General features: G+C 47.3%; 1 protein-coding gene across 1 annotated transcript in view; it reads right to left on the reverse strand.

The window, feature by feature from the left end:
• The window catches only part of TRIM71 (tripartite motif containing 71), an 83,616-nt gene that overhangs the window by 22,146 nt on the left and 44,025 nt on the right, over nucleotides 1–17,445 (reverse strand). The gene's annotated exons all lie outside the window — the stretch shown is intronic.

Raw genomic sequence — 17,445 nt, forward strand, 5'->3', positions numbered from 1 at the left:
ACACCTACACACACACGTCCTTAATCCCCAGATGATGAGACTGTGGGGGGCGATCAGGGCCACATGGCTAGCAAGGACAGAGAGGGGCAGCTAATGTGAGCCTTTCTCAAGATTTTGGCACATGCACGGTGAAGACAACCTGTCAGAGTATAATCTAAATTCCACGGGACACTTGTTCGCAGGCAAACTACCCTGCTGAGTATAGTGCAGAGCCAGGATGTGGGACTCAGGATGAGGCGATTCTGCATGGAACACGACGTGAGCCTCCTGGCCTGGTGGAGAGGCCACAAAGGGGGAGTGTTGTGGGAAACTGAGATAGGGAGGGAGGGCCAACACCCCCGTATAGAAAGGGACAGGGATGGAGTGAGAATACCGCTTCTCCTTTTCTCCAGCATGTGGCTTCTCTCCTTCTCCAGGCTTTTTATTTTATTAACCAACCCAATCTTAGCACGAAGGGTGTGCTCTGGGAAATGACCTTCTCACTAGCTCAGTCATCCAAAAGTCCTGCTGCTCCGCTAAGCCTCAGTTAATAGCTAGTGTTACTATGGAGGTTCGTAATCCAGCGTGACTTAGACTGCTTCTAGGGGAATCTCTGGATTCAGAAATGGAGATAAGAAAACATTTAGGATATTATGTTCCTACTTTTTTTAAAGTTCTGATGTAGCATGTTATGGCCCCTATTTTATATAAGGGAAATATCATGAGTAGTTGGTAACTCATCTACCAGTTTTGTCCACTGAAGTACTTTTCCAGCAATCCACAGTACGCTGAAACCAGGTGGCAGTAATTTGACCTCTTCGTCAAGGCCAGTAGGTCCACCATTTACAGACGATCTAAGCTCTCTTCTAGTCTTGAGAAAGCTAAACTTAAATATTAACCAAAAAAAAAAAGGGAACCCTGGTGGTACAGTGGTTAAATGCTTGGCTGCCAACCAAAATGTCAGCCGTTTGCAAAATCCATCAAATGGGGAAAAGACAGTCTTTTTAACAAATGGGCAAACTGAAGGTCCATCTGCAAAAAAAAAATGAAACAGGACTCATACCTCACACTACACACAAAACTAACTCAAAATGGATCAAAGTCCTAAATATAAAACCAAAAACTGTAAGAATCATAGAAGAAAAAACAGGATCAACACTAGAGGCCCTAATATACGGCATTAACAGGATAGAGATCGTAACTAACAACACACAAACTCCAGAAAATAAGCTAGATAACTGGAATCTTCTAAAAATCAAACACTTATGCTCATCAAAAGACTTCACCAAAAGAGTAAAAACAGAACCTACAGATTGGGGAAAAAAATTTGGCTATTACAAATCCAACAAAGGTCTAATCTCCCAAATCTATATGAAAATCCAACACCTCTACAGCCAAAAGACAAAAAATCCAATTAAAAAAATGAGCAAAGGAAATGAATAGACACTTCACCAGAGAAGACATTCAAGCGGCTAACAGACACAAGAGTATATGCTCAGGGTCTCCTGCCATTAGAGAAATGCGAATCAAAACCACAGTGAGGTACCGTCCCACTCCGGCATTACTGGCATGAATTTAAAAAATACAAAATAAAAAAAAAAGAAACAGAAAATAACCAATTTTGGAGGGGCTGTGGGGAGACTGGAACTCTTATGCACTGCTGGCGGGAATGCAAAATGGTACAGCCACTTTGGAAAACGATATGGTGCTTCCTTAAAAAGCTAGAAATACAAATACCGTACAATCCAGCAATCCTACTCCTAGGAATATATCATAGAGAAACACGAGCCGTCATACAAATAGACGTGTGCACACCCACGTTCATTGCAGCGCTGTTCACAACAGCAAAAAGATGGAAACAACCTAAGCGCCCATCAACAGGTGAGGGGATAAACAAACTATGGTATATACACACAATGGAGTCCTACACAACAATAAAGAACTCATGAATCTGGAGGACGTTATGGTGAAGTCAGTCACAAAAGAACAAATACTATGTGAGACCAGTACTGTAAAAATTCATGAAAAGGCTTACACACACAAAAATAATCTTTGATGCTTATGAGGGAGGGGAGGGGTGGGGTGGAAAAAACCCTAAATAGACAATAGCTAAGTAGTAACTTGGAAACCCTGTGGCGTAGCGGTTAAGTGCCACGGCTGCTAACCAAAGGGTCAGTAGTTTTAATCTGCCAGGCGCTCCTTGGGAACTCTATGGGGCAGTTCTACTCTGTCCTATAGCATCGCTGAGTCGGAATCGACTCGACGGCACTGGGTTTGGTTTTTTTTTTTTTTTTTTTTAAGTGGTAACTTTGGTGAAGGGTAAGACAGTACACAATACTGGGGAAGCCAGCACAACTTGTACAAGGCAAGGCCATGGAAACTCCAGAGACTCATCCAAACTCCCTGAGCTGAAGGTTGGGGGGGACTATGGTCTCGGGGAACATCTAGCTCAATTGGCCAAACATAATTTATAAACAAAATTTTCTACATTCTACTTTGCTGAGTAGCGCCTGGAGTCTTAAAAGCCTGTGAGCAGCCATCTAAGATACGCCACTGGTCTCACCCCTTTGGGAGCAAGGGACAATGAAGACAACTAAAGACACAAGGGAAAAATTAGTCCAATGGACCACAACTACCACGGTATCCACCAGTCTTGGGTCCAGTACAACGAGATAGTGCCCAGTACCACCACTGACTGCTCTGACAGGGATCAAAATAGAGAGTCCCAGACAGAGCTGGAGAAAAATGTAGAACAAAATTCTAACCCACACACACAAAAAAACAGACTTACTGGTCTGACAGAGACTGGAAAAACCCCGAGAATATGGACCCTGGACACCCTTTTGGCTCAGTAATGGAGTCACCCCTGAGGTTCATCCTTCAGCCAAAGATTACACAGGTCCATAAAACAAAATGAGATTAAACGGGCACGCCAGCCCAGGGAGAAGGACTAGAAGGCAGGAGGAGACAGGAAAGCCAGTAACAGGAACCCAAGGTCGAGAAGGGAGAGTGCTGACATGTAAGGTTGTTAACCAATGTCATAAAACAATATGCATACTGTTTAATGAGAAGCTAGTTTGTTCTAGAAACCTTCATCTAAAGTACAATTTAAAAAATTATATATGGGGCGGGGGAGGAGGAGGAGTTGGCAGTTTGAATCCACCAGCCGCTCCTTGGAAACCCTACTGTCCTATAAGGTACCTATGAGTCAAAATTGACTTGGCAGCAACGTGTTTTTTTGGGGGGGTTGGGGGCGGGGGGACTAGGTAGGGTAGGTGTACATTTAACTTCATTAGAAACTACCAGACTGTTTCTCAAAGTAGTTGAGCTGCTTCATACTCCCACCAGCAGTGTGTGAACTTGTGGGTTGCTCCCCATCGTCCATCCCTTCCCTGGAAAGGTTCCTTTTAAATTAGAATGAAAGATGCCTCTGTGGCCCCTCTTTCGCCAGAGGACAGCCCCCCAACCTGAAAGCTTCTCTCCTCTCTAGCTTTTCTCAACAGCTGTGTGGGCTGGCTGGGCTGCGCTCCATTGTTTACCCTGCTGGCGGATGGGAATATAACAATTAAAAGTCACTGTCCTCTTGATGTCAGGGAGTCATTGTTCTATGGTGCACGGAAAAGAACGGTTAGCCCGAGCCCGTTGCTGTCTGGCCGGCTGACCCACCTGTGACAAAACACTGGATCTGTCTTAGTCTCCTAGTGCTGCTGTAACAGAAATACCACAAGCGGTGGCTTTAGTGAACCGAAGTTTACTTTTTCACTGTTTCGGAGGCCAGAAGCCCAGATTCAGGGCGCCGGCACTAGGGAAAGGCTTTCTCTGTTCCGCCTGCGGGAAAACCCTTGCCTCCTGTCAGCTTCTGTTCCTCTGTGACTCCACATGGAAGCGATCTTTCTCCATTTGTGCTTCCTTCTCTGCACTCAAAGTGCTCTTTGGATATCTCAAAGGGTAATACCTTAAAACACCCTACACTGATACGGTCTCATTGACACAACAAAGAAAACCTATTCCCAACTGGGACCACATCCAAGTGTATAGGAGTTGGGATTCCAGTACATATGGGGGCAAGATGATTGGTGGAGACACACAATTCAATCCATTAACAGGGTCTGCCTGGGCACCCTACCCCTTCCACTCCGAAACCCAGGCAGGCAGCCCTATCTCCCAGGCATCAGGATAGAAGAGGCTGTGAAGTAACTCTTAGCTGACCCAGAGCTCCAGGTCCCAGCTGCACAACTACAAAGAATTAAGGTGCTTTTCTTGAGTTTTAGTTTGTTAACCATAAAATACAGAACCTGGATGATGCTGGGAATAGAAAATACCCCATGAGGTTTTCATAGGTTTTAAAGGATTACACAGATGCAGTGGCCAAAAAAGAAATCCTGGTCAGATCAACAGGGGGCAGCAGGGAAGGGCAGGGTGCCTGACACTCCTGACCACACAGACATCTCTAAAATGGGCACCAGGGGTCTCTGGGTGCGATCCCTACCTGCACACCATGGCACGTGGAATCAACGCAGTTCTGAGTGCCCAGGACACACTGTGGTGTCAGAAGGGCCAGTGTGCAGTTTCAGGATACCTGAAGTGACCAGGCAGCTGATAATAAAAACTACAGGTAGGTAGAAAACAAACAAAAAAAAAAAAAATCAAACAACATATTGCATTGGACAAATCTGCTGCCCAAAAGAAAACTTTTTAAAGTTTTTAAAAACAAAGATGTCACTTTGAGGACTAAGGTGTGCCTGACCCAAGCCACGGTATTTTCAGTCACCTCATATGCATGCGAAAGCCGGACAAGGGAACATGGAAGACCAGAGGGAGAGCTGGTGCCTTTGAATTGTGGTGTTGGCAAAGAATACTGAATATGCCATGGACTGCCAGAAAAACACACACATGTCTTGGAATAAGTACAACCAGAATGTTCCTTAAAGGGGAGGACGGTGAGACTCGTCTCACATAGTTTGGACATGTTATTAGGAGGGATCAGTCGCTGGAGAAGGACATCATGCTTGGTGATAAAGTAGAGGGTCAGAGAAAAAACGGGGAAGAACCTCAAGGAAATGGACTGACACAGTGGCTGCAATGACAGGCTCAAACACAACAGTGATTGTGAGCCTGGCACAGGACCAGACAGTGTTTCGGTCTGTTGTACACAGGGTCGCTGTGAGTCAGAACCAACTGGACGGCACCTAGTGACAAGAGCAATTTTTTTCTTTTTTAAATTCATTGCCCGAAACCTTCTGGCTAAATATGGAGTAAAATTTTGGGAAAGGTTTCCCGCTGCATTTAGAAACCCCACATTTTATATCTGCAATTCCTAAGATCAAAAATCCACAACGTTAGCAGTAGATAAGAATGTGCTTGGATGCAATTCTCTCTCAACCGGCTGGAAGGTTATTTTAAAGAATAAACTGGAGCCCGGGGTTCTCCATTTAAAGGCCTGTGCAGGGCCATAAACTGGGGTGGGGGGGAGTGGTCCTCTGGCGGCAGGAATTCAGGGCCCATTAGGGGCTTCCCGGGCAGATGCAGGGACACGCCCCCGGGGCCTGGCGACAAACCGGCTGCCCCTGCTGAATGGAGCAGGCCTGACCTCTGACCCTGAAAGTGACCACCCTCTTCCCTGCCCCCAGCTTCCAGAAAGCCCCACCCATGGCCTTCCTCTCCCAAAATTTCTAAAATACCAGGCAGAGACAAAGACCCAGGAATGTGGGCCCAGCAGGAAGGGGAAGGGGAGGGGGAGGGGGAGGGCTAAAGGAAAAATAAATAAAAATACCCAGTGGGCAGGGTGACCTTAGCCAGTTTTTTAAATAAAATGCTTTGTCAATGAAAAGGACTTCGTCTCTATGTGTGCTCCCAGAATCTAAATTTTTACCCCGCTTGTGGTCCAACAAGGAAAATACCCATCTCGGGGATCCTGGTAGCGCACCCCACAACTGAAACAACAGACTTTCAGGTTTAAAGGACAACCAACCATATCACAGTGTGGAATGTAAACTGAAAAGATGGAGGGGCCTCTGCCAGAGTAAAGATGCCTCCGCTAATGTGGTACCTAAAACCCTAAAATATAGTACCTAAGAAAACAACCCCAAAATAGTTTTGAAAACCTAAAATAAAGCATATTAACGTTTTAAATTAACATATTAAATTTATTTCCTGCTGTTTCTGCCAAATCCCTTTAAGAAGCCATGAAGCATGCATGTGGTCTCACACGAACTAGGGGACCTGTTTCCCCCCAGAGAAATGAAGTGGTGACAAGGGGTTCCAGAAGCAACATGGGCCCCCAAAGCCTGACCTGTGTGCCCCTCTGCAGGCTCCCATCTGGGGCAACGGGGGTGTTCGTTCAAAAAATGGTAAAGTTCGAGGCACACACTCTGGCCAGGAAGCAAAGTCTATTAAATAACATCAAAGCTTTACGTGGCTTGGGGAAATGCTCTGCGCAGTGGTCCAGAGCTCCCAGCCCTGGCCACGTGCAGCTGCAGAGCGGCCAGGGAGGCCCGGGAAGAGCAAAGAAAGGACCCCAGCTCACTGACAACCATCACCAGCTCAGGACCTCAGAGCCCAAATGGGAACAAATTATCCTCTCCCTTTTCTGCGGGCCCGCGAGGGGAGAGTTCAAAATATTTTTTAAATGCTTTGTTTTTAAATTTATTTAAAAAGGTATTGAAGTGCAAATGTTTTTTTTAAATCTCTCAATTTCTATTTTTTAAAATGTAACTGTCCAAAATTATTCTATACTCTATATTCTATACCGCATATTCAAATTTTCTGAAGGCATCAACGGCGGCAACATTATACGGGACTTTTTTCACTTAACTTGGAGAATGTTCTGGGGGTTCCCTCTATATAGAGGGCTGCCAGTTTTTTTTTGTTTTGTTTTGGGTTTGGTTTTGTTTTGTTTAAATAGCTGCATGGTATGTTGCCAAGTGGGTGTGTTGTTGTCGTTAGGTGTTTTCCTGTTCTGACTCATTGCAACCCTGTGTAAAACAGAATGAAATGCCGTGCCATTCTCATGATCCTTGTTATGCTTGAGCCCATCGTTGCAGCCCACATCTTATTTAATCAGTATCCTGCTGACAGAATTTTTAAAAGTATTTTCCGACTTTTAGGGTGAAAAAAAATAAAAGAAAAATCCCGAACAATGTTGCAGGGAATAACTTGTTCTTTAAAGGGCCCCCCAAAAGTTCCTCCCACTTGGTAAATATATACACACCCTGATGTCATAGTTTTCAAGGAAAAGATCTACTTGCAAGTGGGGACAGCAAGAATTCAAGTGAAGTCAACTGTCAGGTCAATATCCACCCAGGAAGAACGCAAAGGTGGTCACCGTCAAGCTTCAGTTTCTGTTCCCGACAAGACCAAACATCCACAAAAAGCCAGTCCTGCAAGACGCCAGGTGAGGCAGCCGATGTGGACACAGGCCACAGCTGAGAGTTCAGATCCTCCTGGCTGGAAGGTTGCAGTGGGAAACTGGAAAGAGGCACAGAGAAGAGGAGCAGGCGGGCAGGGTCTGTGTCCCCAGTACCAACAGCTAGGGAGATTGTCGCCAACGCAAAAGGAGGTGGCTGTGGGTGGGGAGGTGTCTCCAGAGGTATGAAAATGATAGAAGGGGTTTCAGGCAATTTAAAAATGGATACTATAGACATTTATGAATCCCAGAGGGTTTCATTCAACCACCCAGTGAAACAAACGCTAGGTGCCCTTTTCTACAATTCCAAAATCTTAAAAAAAAAAAAAAAACTCTGGAAAACAAACTTTTCACGTGAGTTTTTGGCAACAAAACCTCAACTAGCATAAAAATGATTTATAATTTTTATCTATACCATCTATAGTGTGGGTTTTCATATATTCTACTGCAGAAATACTAATACTTATTATTTGGGAGTGTTATTTTATTACTTAATATGGGGCCCTGGTGACACAGCGGTTAAGAGCTTTGGCTACTAACCAAAAACGTCAGCAGTTCGAATCCACCAGATGCTCCTTGGAAACCCCATAGGGCAATTCTCCTTGGTCCTACGGGGTTCACTATGATTCGGAACCCACTGGATGGCAACAAGGGGGCTTACTTAACGTATGTGAGCGTACAGGGCTGGCTTTCCAAAACTTGAAAGTTTGAAAACTAAGGCACATGTGGCCCCAAGGGTTAACAAGGTAAGAGACTTAAACATGTAATGCCACCTCTATCAGGCCAGCTGGCTAAATAATCTCCATTCCCAGGTCAAATAAGCAAATAGAGTCAAGACTACCTGGGGGGAGGGTGTGCCCAAGAACAGCCTAAAGGGGGGTCAGAAAGGATAGAGGAGCAGTCTGCACAACCTAGATCAAATGTTCAGGCTCTGTGGACAAGGTGGTGCAGCGCTTAAGAGCTCAGGTGCCAATCAAAAGGTCAGCTGTTCGAATCCACCAGCCACGCCTTAGAAACCCTAAGGGACAGTTCTACTCTGTCCTGTAGGGTCACTATGAGTTGGAATCAACCTGCCGGCAATGGGGTTTGGTTTTTTACAGGTGGACAAGATAAATTTGACAAGGTAGGGCTGAAATCTGAGAGGCACGCCATTAGCACTGACAACTTTAGATACACTGCAGTCGCTGGTGCCTCTCCCTCAAAGTATCCAGTAATTTCAAGGATATGACACAACGCTTACCAATTTAACCTTTCTCACGTGCACAATTCAGTGTCATCAATCACATTGATCATGTTGTAGAACCATCACCAATGTCTGCTGTCAGGTTTCCATCTCCGTAAAGAGAAACTCATGCTTCCTAAACAATGGCTGCCCAAGGGGCAGCCATCTGTTTGGAACTCATTCACTTGAGGATTTTGTGCCACCCCAAAAGTCACAACTTGATCCCTTACTCCCTATTCCTTTAGGCACAAATCCCCACCGATCACTGCTCCCCTAACAGGTACCTCCTTCCTCCCAACACCAGCAACCACCACCTGGCAGGGCCTTCTCCTCCTCCCGGCAGGGCCTTCTCCTCCCATGTCCCACTCCACAAGGCCTTCCTCAAACTCTGCCAGCACCTTCTCCTACTATCAGCCGAACCCCCGGCCTGTGCGGCCAGGTCCTCTGTCCTCTCTTTTATATTCCAGAAACCAGCCCTGCCCCGTCCCGAGTCTTCACATACATGGTATTCAGTGTCCTTTCTCCCTGGAGGGACCCTCCTTGTAGCCCAATACCACGTGTCTGTCCTGAGCACATACCTACACAAGCTTTCAATATTAATACACACACACACAAAAAAGAACCATTATCTTTTAGAAACTAAAACCAAAAAAAAAAAAAGGATCACCAATAACTAGACACATACGCTCTCTTCCCATAGTTGAATGCTTAGACTTGGGTGAGCTTCCTTCCAGAGAAATAACTCAACCTTGGCTCATAGAATGGTCAGTTATTGAAAGTATGAAAATAAGTTCACAATGGAAAAAAAACCATTTACCTCTTAGCACTGATTCTTTGAAAGATGATGAAAACCCAGAGAGGGAAACCCGGGCAGCACAGAACAATACCTTTGACCAATTTTGCCAGAGTCACGGACAATATAGTTTCATGAATGTCTCTTACCATAAGCCTCTCCTAAAGCCGAAGAAGGGTCTCAGCTCGAGAAAGGGGCTCTCTGAGGCAAGAAAAGGAATCCCCGGGTGGGACCAATGGTCCATGCACATGGCTGCTAACTGAAAAGTTGGCAGATCGGGTACACTCCGAGGTGTCTCAGAGGAAAGGCCTGATAATGGATTTCTAGAAAATCAGCCACTGAAAATCCTAGGGAGCACAGTTCTGCTCTGATACACACAGGGTCAGCCACGGGGTCAGCCACGGCCAGATCAACCCAACAGCCCCTGGTTTCAACCGGAGGCAAGAAAGGGTGGTACGACTCAGGTATTTTGCTTATGATCCTGATCCTTCTTTTCGGGTAGCTGTAGCTTGTAGGCTTTTTTGGGGAGTGGGAGGAGGTAGGGGGAGAGAAATCCAGGGACCTATAAAGGGCAGGGGTGGAGGTGGAGAGGAGGAACGGAAGCTTTGGGTAGGGAAAAAGACAGAAAAGACTGCACCTCCCACTGTAAGCAATGTTAGCATCTGCTGAGCCTTTGTGAAACCAGAAAAAGAAAATTTTTTAATGTTTTAAACATAATCGAGACGTTGCTTAATACTAAGTGTGCCACAGACAACATACACAGCAACTCCAGGGCGTAGGACTCAAGGTTCTATTTCTATTACCTGGAATGTCCACCCTCCCTATCCCTGGGACTGCTCTGCCCTGGTGGCAATCTGTTGGGTCTGGGTCCTGCTTCTGCCCATGCCTTTCACAGCTGTAGATAAATAATAACCAGTATGTTCTCCAAACGCCAAGAGTCTGCCCCTGGGGACAGCCCAGCAGCTCCCTCAGCTCTTGGGGCTACCAATTATTGGCTTCTGCATTGATCTCCTGGTCAGAATGTGCCAGGTGGAGGGACATGGAGTGGCTGGTCATGCCCACCCATGCCAGCAGGGCTTACTGCCCACTGCCTGGAATCTCTCTCAACATGGCTTGCAGGCTTTAACAAGCACCCACGATGGAATGGCATCTCTGTGACAGTGGCACGTGACACACTTGTGCTTGGGGTTTCCTCGAATGGATCCAAGTTAGATCATGTAACATGGACCCGGGGTGACTGGAGGGAACGCAAGGGCATCTCTTCTGTGTGACAGAAATGTTCTATCTTCATGGGAGGGGTGGTCATGCAGGTGTGTATGTAATCCTCACATCTCAAGCTGTACGCTTATAATCTGTATTTTATTCTGTATAAATCCAACAGCCCCCTTCGCTGAAAAAAAAAAGCAGAGGGCAACACTAGTACTCATTACCTAAGTATTGATGGGGTGAGGCTTGGAGCCTAGCCTCAGTGTGGCACCCTTCATGGATGAGAACCCAATAAATACCCATTGAGCCCATAAATGAGTTACTTTAATGGTCCCACATAATTTACTTCTAACTGGTCGCCACCAGTCTTTCCACAATGTTCCCACTAGGATTTTTCCTTTGCCCTCCACTGTAAATATTATCTTTGATAAGTTCTATCTCGCAAGAGGCAAGCATTGACCAACTCCCTAGAGGTTTTGAAAAAATGAGAGCCCTGAGTCCGATTTACACCACCAGAGGCGGCAGGTGGCCACAAAGCCGAAGGAAATCATCAGTGTCCCAGCTGCCAGCCCGGCATGCATCTGACCTCTGATGTACTAACGAGTGGCCCCGTGCATCAAATAAGAGAGATCTGTCCCGAATTGTGAGCACTGCCCACGTAAATTACAGATTTTTAATCCAGAAAGACAGACTTTGACATAGACACACGGTCTTCCCATTGCCTCCACCGTTGCAAAAGCAGAATTGGTGGTACCTGCGGGGTGACTTTTAAAAATGAGCAGACTCTGTAGGTGGTCATGTAATTCAGTCCTCACCTCTTAAACAGTGGGCAACATTGTGCACTTGAGACCCCATCGCTCCCGGAGGAGCAAAAGGGGTTTCAATTGCCTGCATGGCTGGAGATCATGCGGACAGGTGGCCTTAAAGCAAGGGAAGGCACGCACCACCTGGGAAAAATCAGCCCGAGAAGAGAAGCAGAAATAAGAACTCAGACAAGCATAAAATAAACGACAAGAAGTCATGTAAAATTGCTAGCCGAGCTTACTGCACCCTGTTCCATGCAACATAATAAAACACGTTCCCTTCTCCTCCCATTCCGGAAAGTTCCATCATCCTGAGTAACAGGACCCCCTAATCAATGGAAACACTGCAAGCAGGAGGGAAAAGAATGGCTCCTGCTTTAGTCTGTTGCCCTCCGCCTTGGTTAGGGTGCAGGGCTCAGGGTTTTCCAGACGGAAAAGGTGCAGCCCTGGTCTTCATCCATCATACAGGTAGTCAGATGACCATGGGTCATTTTATGACCTGATTACCATCCTGAGCAGGGCCTTGCAAATCAAGAAGTTAAACAAGGAACTTTGTTTTAATCCGGAGTTGTTCACAGGCAGGAGTTATTTAAATTGGGAAGGGACCAATCCCAGGAAGCAGTTCTGACTCATGGCAAGCCCGTGTGTTTGCTACAGAGTAGAACTTCGCTCCACAGGCTTTTCTTGGCTGTAACCCTCACAGAAGCAGATCGCCAGGCCTTTCTTCCATGGAGTGGCTGGGTAGGTTCAAACCTCCAACTCTTAGGTTAGTAGTGAAACACTTAACTGTTTCTGCCACCCAGGAACCGAGTGCACATACCAAAACCCAAACCAAACCCGTTGCCGTTGATGCCGTCAAGTGGATTCTGACTCATAGCGACCCTACAGGACAGAGCAGAACTGCCCTACAGAGTTCCTAAGGAACACCTGGTGGATTTGAACCGCCAGCCTTTTGGTTAGCAGCCGCAGCACTTAACCACTACACCACCAGGGTTTCCGAGTGCACGTCTCTGTGAATTCCCTAATGCCAATAAGTGTTTATTTCTCAGCAGAGGGTGCCAAGGCTAAGGTGGGGGGCTGGCTCACGCTCACGAACTCCCTGGTGTCAGTGACACAAAGGGGTTTCCCAAAGCCCTAAGCCCAGGCTCTTCTGCAGCATTCCCCAAGCTCTCCCAACAAAGAGGACTTTTTAAAAATGTAAGAGTGCAGTGAACATACCCTTGCAGTGTCCCTTCCCCCTCCCTCTGAAACTCAAGAATCACCAGGGCCTTTTTTAATAGCTTCCTCTTCAAGTAAAAGGCAAGAGGAGGAAGACCTAACCAAAAACCAAGCCAACTGCCCTCCAGTCGATTCCAACTAATAGTGGCACTATACAACAAGACTACCAAACCAAACCCAGTGCCGTCGAGTCCGACTCATAGCGACCCTATAGAACAGAGTAGAACTGCCCCATAGAGTTTTCAAGGAGCGCCTGGCGGATTTGAACTGCCGACCCTTTGGTTGGCAGCCAAAGCACTTAACCACTATGCCACCAGGGTTTCCACAGCAAGACTAAAGGGGCCTCAAATCAAAGCTCTAGGAAAATAGCTGGGGGCAAAGGAAAGGCCTTAGTCTTGTCACGGAATTATCTCATTTTTAAAACCCTTTCCAATTTAGGAGCTTGTGAGGCTGTCAATCTAAACCCCTCTTTTCTCCAACAATTTCCCATTGTGGTAGTCGATTCTGATTCATTGTGACCCTATAGGACAGAGGAGAACTGCCCCATAGGGTTTCCAAGGAGCGGCTGGTAGATTCAAACTACCAGCCTCTTGGTTAGCAGCCGAACTCTTAACCACTGCCCCACCAGGGATCCTTCCTCCAACAGTTGTTGTTGTTAGGTGCCATCGAGTCGATTCCGACTCATAGTGACTCTATGCATAACAAAATGAAACACTGCCTGGTCCTGCGCCATCCTTACAATTGTTGTTATATGCTTGAGCTCATTGTTGCAGCCACTGTGTCAATCCACCTTGTTAGGGTCTTCCTCTTTTCCACTGACCCTGTACTCTGCCATATGTGTGGGCAGCCCCATAAAGGCCAAGAAGCAGTGGGCAGGGCCATGTAGCCCAGGCCAGGCAAGGGGACCAGCTTTCAAAAGCACCTGTCACTCACACTGGGAAAAACCAGGGAAGTGTATGAGCCTGGGTGGTTCTGGGATCCAGGCAGTTACCGGGTGTGTCTCAGAGACAGCAAATGACCCCACCCCAGGGAAAAGTCCAAACTGTGAAGAGCACAGGAGACCTTCTCCCATCAACCATCAGTGAGTGACCTAGGGGGCCCCCCAGGAGGGACGGTGAAGAGAAAATGTAAAAGGCAGGCTATCTCAGATTAAGAGCCATTAACATTTAAAGTCCTCTTAAAGGTGGGTGTGGGGAGCAGAAACCAAGTTCAACAAAGGGTGGGACACAGAATGGCAGGTAAACCAGTAAAAACTGGTCCAAGAGGAAGAACAGGGGAGACCCAAGCATACCCTGGAGAAGAAGGGCCCAACCTGTGCTGGAACCATAGAGGATAAATGTGAGTAAGCCTACCAACTGCAGAGCTGTCAGGTCAGGTGCCCTTCCAAAGGACCAAGCCAAATGCCCCTGGGAATCTCAGGGACCCCAGCCCCCAAGGCCAGCAAATCTGAAGCAGAGAAATGCCAACTAACCAGTAATAAGACAGAATCAAAAAGAGCAACATTTGAGAACCCAACATGGAGTCAAATTCCTCTTTAGAAGCCTGGGTTCGTGATACCACTCATCACGCGATGCTTTTTTCCTTCTTTATTGGGAAAATGATAATGAGAAATCATTTCCAGTCTCAGACATGCGCCCTTCTCAGAATCCTGTTTTGTCCCAACAAATGACACTTGTGCAGCGTTCTCCTGAGGCCATCTCTTCCAAGCTGTACCTGCAGGCTGTTCAACGGAGCTCAAGTCTGACTCAGCAGGGAGTGGGATCGGGAGGCCCCCACAGTTCTGCCCTACAGAACCTCCCCAACTCATACCCCCAAGCAGATTCCCAAGGATAAGCTGGAGTTAAAAACGATAGGCGTGTCAGGGTGGGGAAAAAATAAAATTCACAAGCTGGCTGAGACAATCTGGTAGTATCGGTTATGTAACCTCAGTTTCTAGGAAGAACATAAAGGAGTAGGAGGAAAACCTTTAGATTGGTCTCTGCATGAGTCCTGAAGGAATCCTGGTGGTGCCAACTGTTAAGGGTTAAGCGCTCTTTGCTCTTTGGCAGAAAGATATGGCAGTCAGCTTCTTAAGATTTACAGCCTTGGAGACCCTATGGGGCACTTCCACTCTGTTCTTTAGGATATTCGGAAGGGCAGTGGGTTTTGTTTTTTTGGGAGGGGCGAAGGGTGGGTCCTGAAATTGTTTCATGAGGCCCTGTGTTGACAGAAAAGGTCGCCTGTATTTTGGCAAACACCTAAATCAGGAAGAAGTGAGATACCAGATGAGAGAAATCTAAGTATCTGTGATGGATGATCAAATTACCATGTTCTGAGGTTCTGGCTTTATCTTTAGTCCTTCCACCACATTAATCCCACTGCACCTGACACTGGGAGGAACTTGCTTCCCCCGGAGCCGCTGGCCAGGAGTCTCAGGCTGGCCTGTCCTCCTTCCGGTCCGTTACGGAGGAGCCTCTGGTTCCCTCTCCCATCCTAGATCTTCAAATTCATCTATTTTACAGAAAACTCTTTTCTTAGAGTCAGCCTGCATCTCCAAGGCTGTAGTCTCTGATCCCACAATATCCTTATCAAGTGTGCTCTATTTTCTGCAAATTATTGTTGTTTGCTATTTACAAGACTCTGAGCTAAGAAGATTGGGAGCTTTAAAAAACAAAAACAAAGCTTAAGAAATGTCCAGTCTCCTAGAGGTAGGGGGACCACTTCCATCTTGGTTGGTGTGGGGAAATCTGGCTTGCACATATTACCTTGGCATAATGGTTAATGGCACCATTGTTCACTCTCAAAAGTGGCCGAATTTCGACACTGCACGTCACCCCAGCTAGAGTGGGTCAGTAAGACCAATGGAGAAGTAGCCAAAATACCTGAGAGCAGAAAGCAAAACTCATCATCATCCAGAAAAGTTGTACAAAATGCCTCCATCCCTCCATAGGGTTTGGGGGAGGGTCTATCTTCTCAACAACTCTTTTAGGACCAGAACTTCAGCCACCTTGCACAGGTGACACTGTGGTAGGGCAGCTCGATCAGAAAATGGCCTCCTGGAGGCAACAGGACAGGGCCAGGAGGACGGAAGTGGGAAATTCACAAACGCAGTTAAAATGAAGAACCTGAGCAAACCAGCAGTTCCTGGCTCAAGCGCTGGAGATGTGGAGTAGCCTGATGGGAAGCGTTAGCTGTAAGGTCCTGGAAGATACTGGGGAAAGGAAGCCAGAGGAGGCTCCTGAGGACGGGTGTAACTGGTGCTTGGGAGACCTTGAAGGGACAGAAGTTACAGTGATCGACAACCATCCACACAGAGAGGGGACGGCCACGTTGTGCAACCAAAACCCTTTCCCATGGAGTTGATTCCAACACACCACGACCCTATACTACCAAGTAGGAACTTGAGGGCTGGGGTTCCAGAAGAAGAGGACTATTGTGGTTAGAAGCAAGGTTACCTTCTCATTGTGCCTAAGCCAAAGTCAGTAGGCTGAATTCCTTCTGGCCCTGCTGAGGATGGGCCAGTAGGAGGCACCACCTGCCCCACTTTCAGGCCTCTCTCCTTCCTGCTGTCTGTTACCCCATCTGGACTATGAGAAGCCAACCCTCTGCCCCAGAAGAGACAGGGCCACTGGGTTCAGCATCCTTATCCTCCCCTGCTCTCCCGCTTAAGTTTCTGCTTATATTGGAGTTCCTCTGGGCTCAACTCTTCCTCTCTCCCTCTCAGTCAAGCCTCCCTGCTGTGTTCCTCAAACTCCCCTATCCCAGCACCTGAACCCTCATTCTGGGACAATGAGACTCCTCCAGTGGACAGGCATCCCTGAGTGTACCATCACCTTCCAGCCTCTCAGGCAGCCAGCAGGCCTGGGATCCCTGCTGCTTCTACTGCTGCCCTAGAAGGAGAAGCCCCTTCCCTCTGCTGCAGCCACCACACACTGCTGGAGTCGACTCCGACTCAGCGACCCTACAGGACAGGGCAGAACTGCCCCACAGGGTTTCCAAGGAGCAGCTGGTGGATTCAAACTGCCGACCTTGTGGTTAGCAGCTGAGCTCTTAACCACTGCGCCACCAGGGCTCCTGCAGCAGCCACAGCTAGCCTTTCAAAAGGCCAGAGACAGGCTGCAGCACTGCCCTCCAGAGGCTTCGCATCTCAGCAGGCAGCTGGGGAGGGCAGGGGGTGGTCGTGGAGGCTGTTCTCCCTTCAGTGGTTTAGCTCAGCCAGACTGTGCACGCTTGCTGTTCCCCCAGCCTGAGATGTTCCCTCCGCTCCACTTCATTCAGGTCTAATCACTTCCTCAGAGCCTCCCCCTATAACCGAGGCTGCCCTGGTCCCTATCTCCTCCGTTCCCTTACTCTGCTTAAGTTTCTTCTCAGCACTTTCATTGACTCCTCAGGAGAGTTTAAGGACCACAAGGGCTGGAACTTTCCTGTCTTGCTCACTGCCTCATTCCTGGCATCTAGCAGTGTCTGGCACAAAGACGCTCAAAAAATGTTTGGTGAATGAACAAATGAACAGAATGAAGGACCCGATGATTTTCACATTAGGGAGTGGTTAGCACTGCATCCCATCTGGAGAGTAAGACGGGGAGGAGGAACAGGACAGGAAAACTGTGCCTCAGTTTCCAATACTGAAATCACAAATAGAAACCCACGTCACATTATGAAAATCTAGTTCCCAACACTGGGAAGTAGTATCTGGGTGAATTTGTGGACTTTTTCTAAAAAAGTCACTTGTGGTCAATTAAAAATGGTTTTGTTTTTTTTCTTTGGCTATTCCTCCTGTCGAAACATGCAGTCCATTTCCCCTTCCCTTGAATCTGGGCTGGCCTTGTCTTGCCTTGCC

The sequence above is a fragment of the Elephas maximus genome, chromosome 27 (assembly GCF_024166365.1).
Source record: "Elephas maximus indicus isolate mEleMax1 chromosome 27, mEleMax1 primary haplotype, whole genome shotgun sequence".
Taxonomy (NCBI): domain Eukaryota; kingdom Metazoa; phylum Chordata; class Mammalia; order Proboscidea; family Elephantidae; genus Elephas; species Elephas maximus.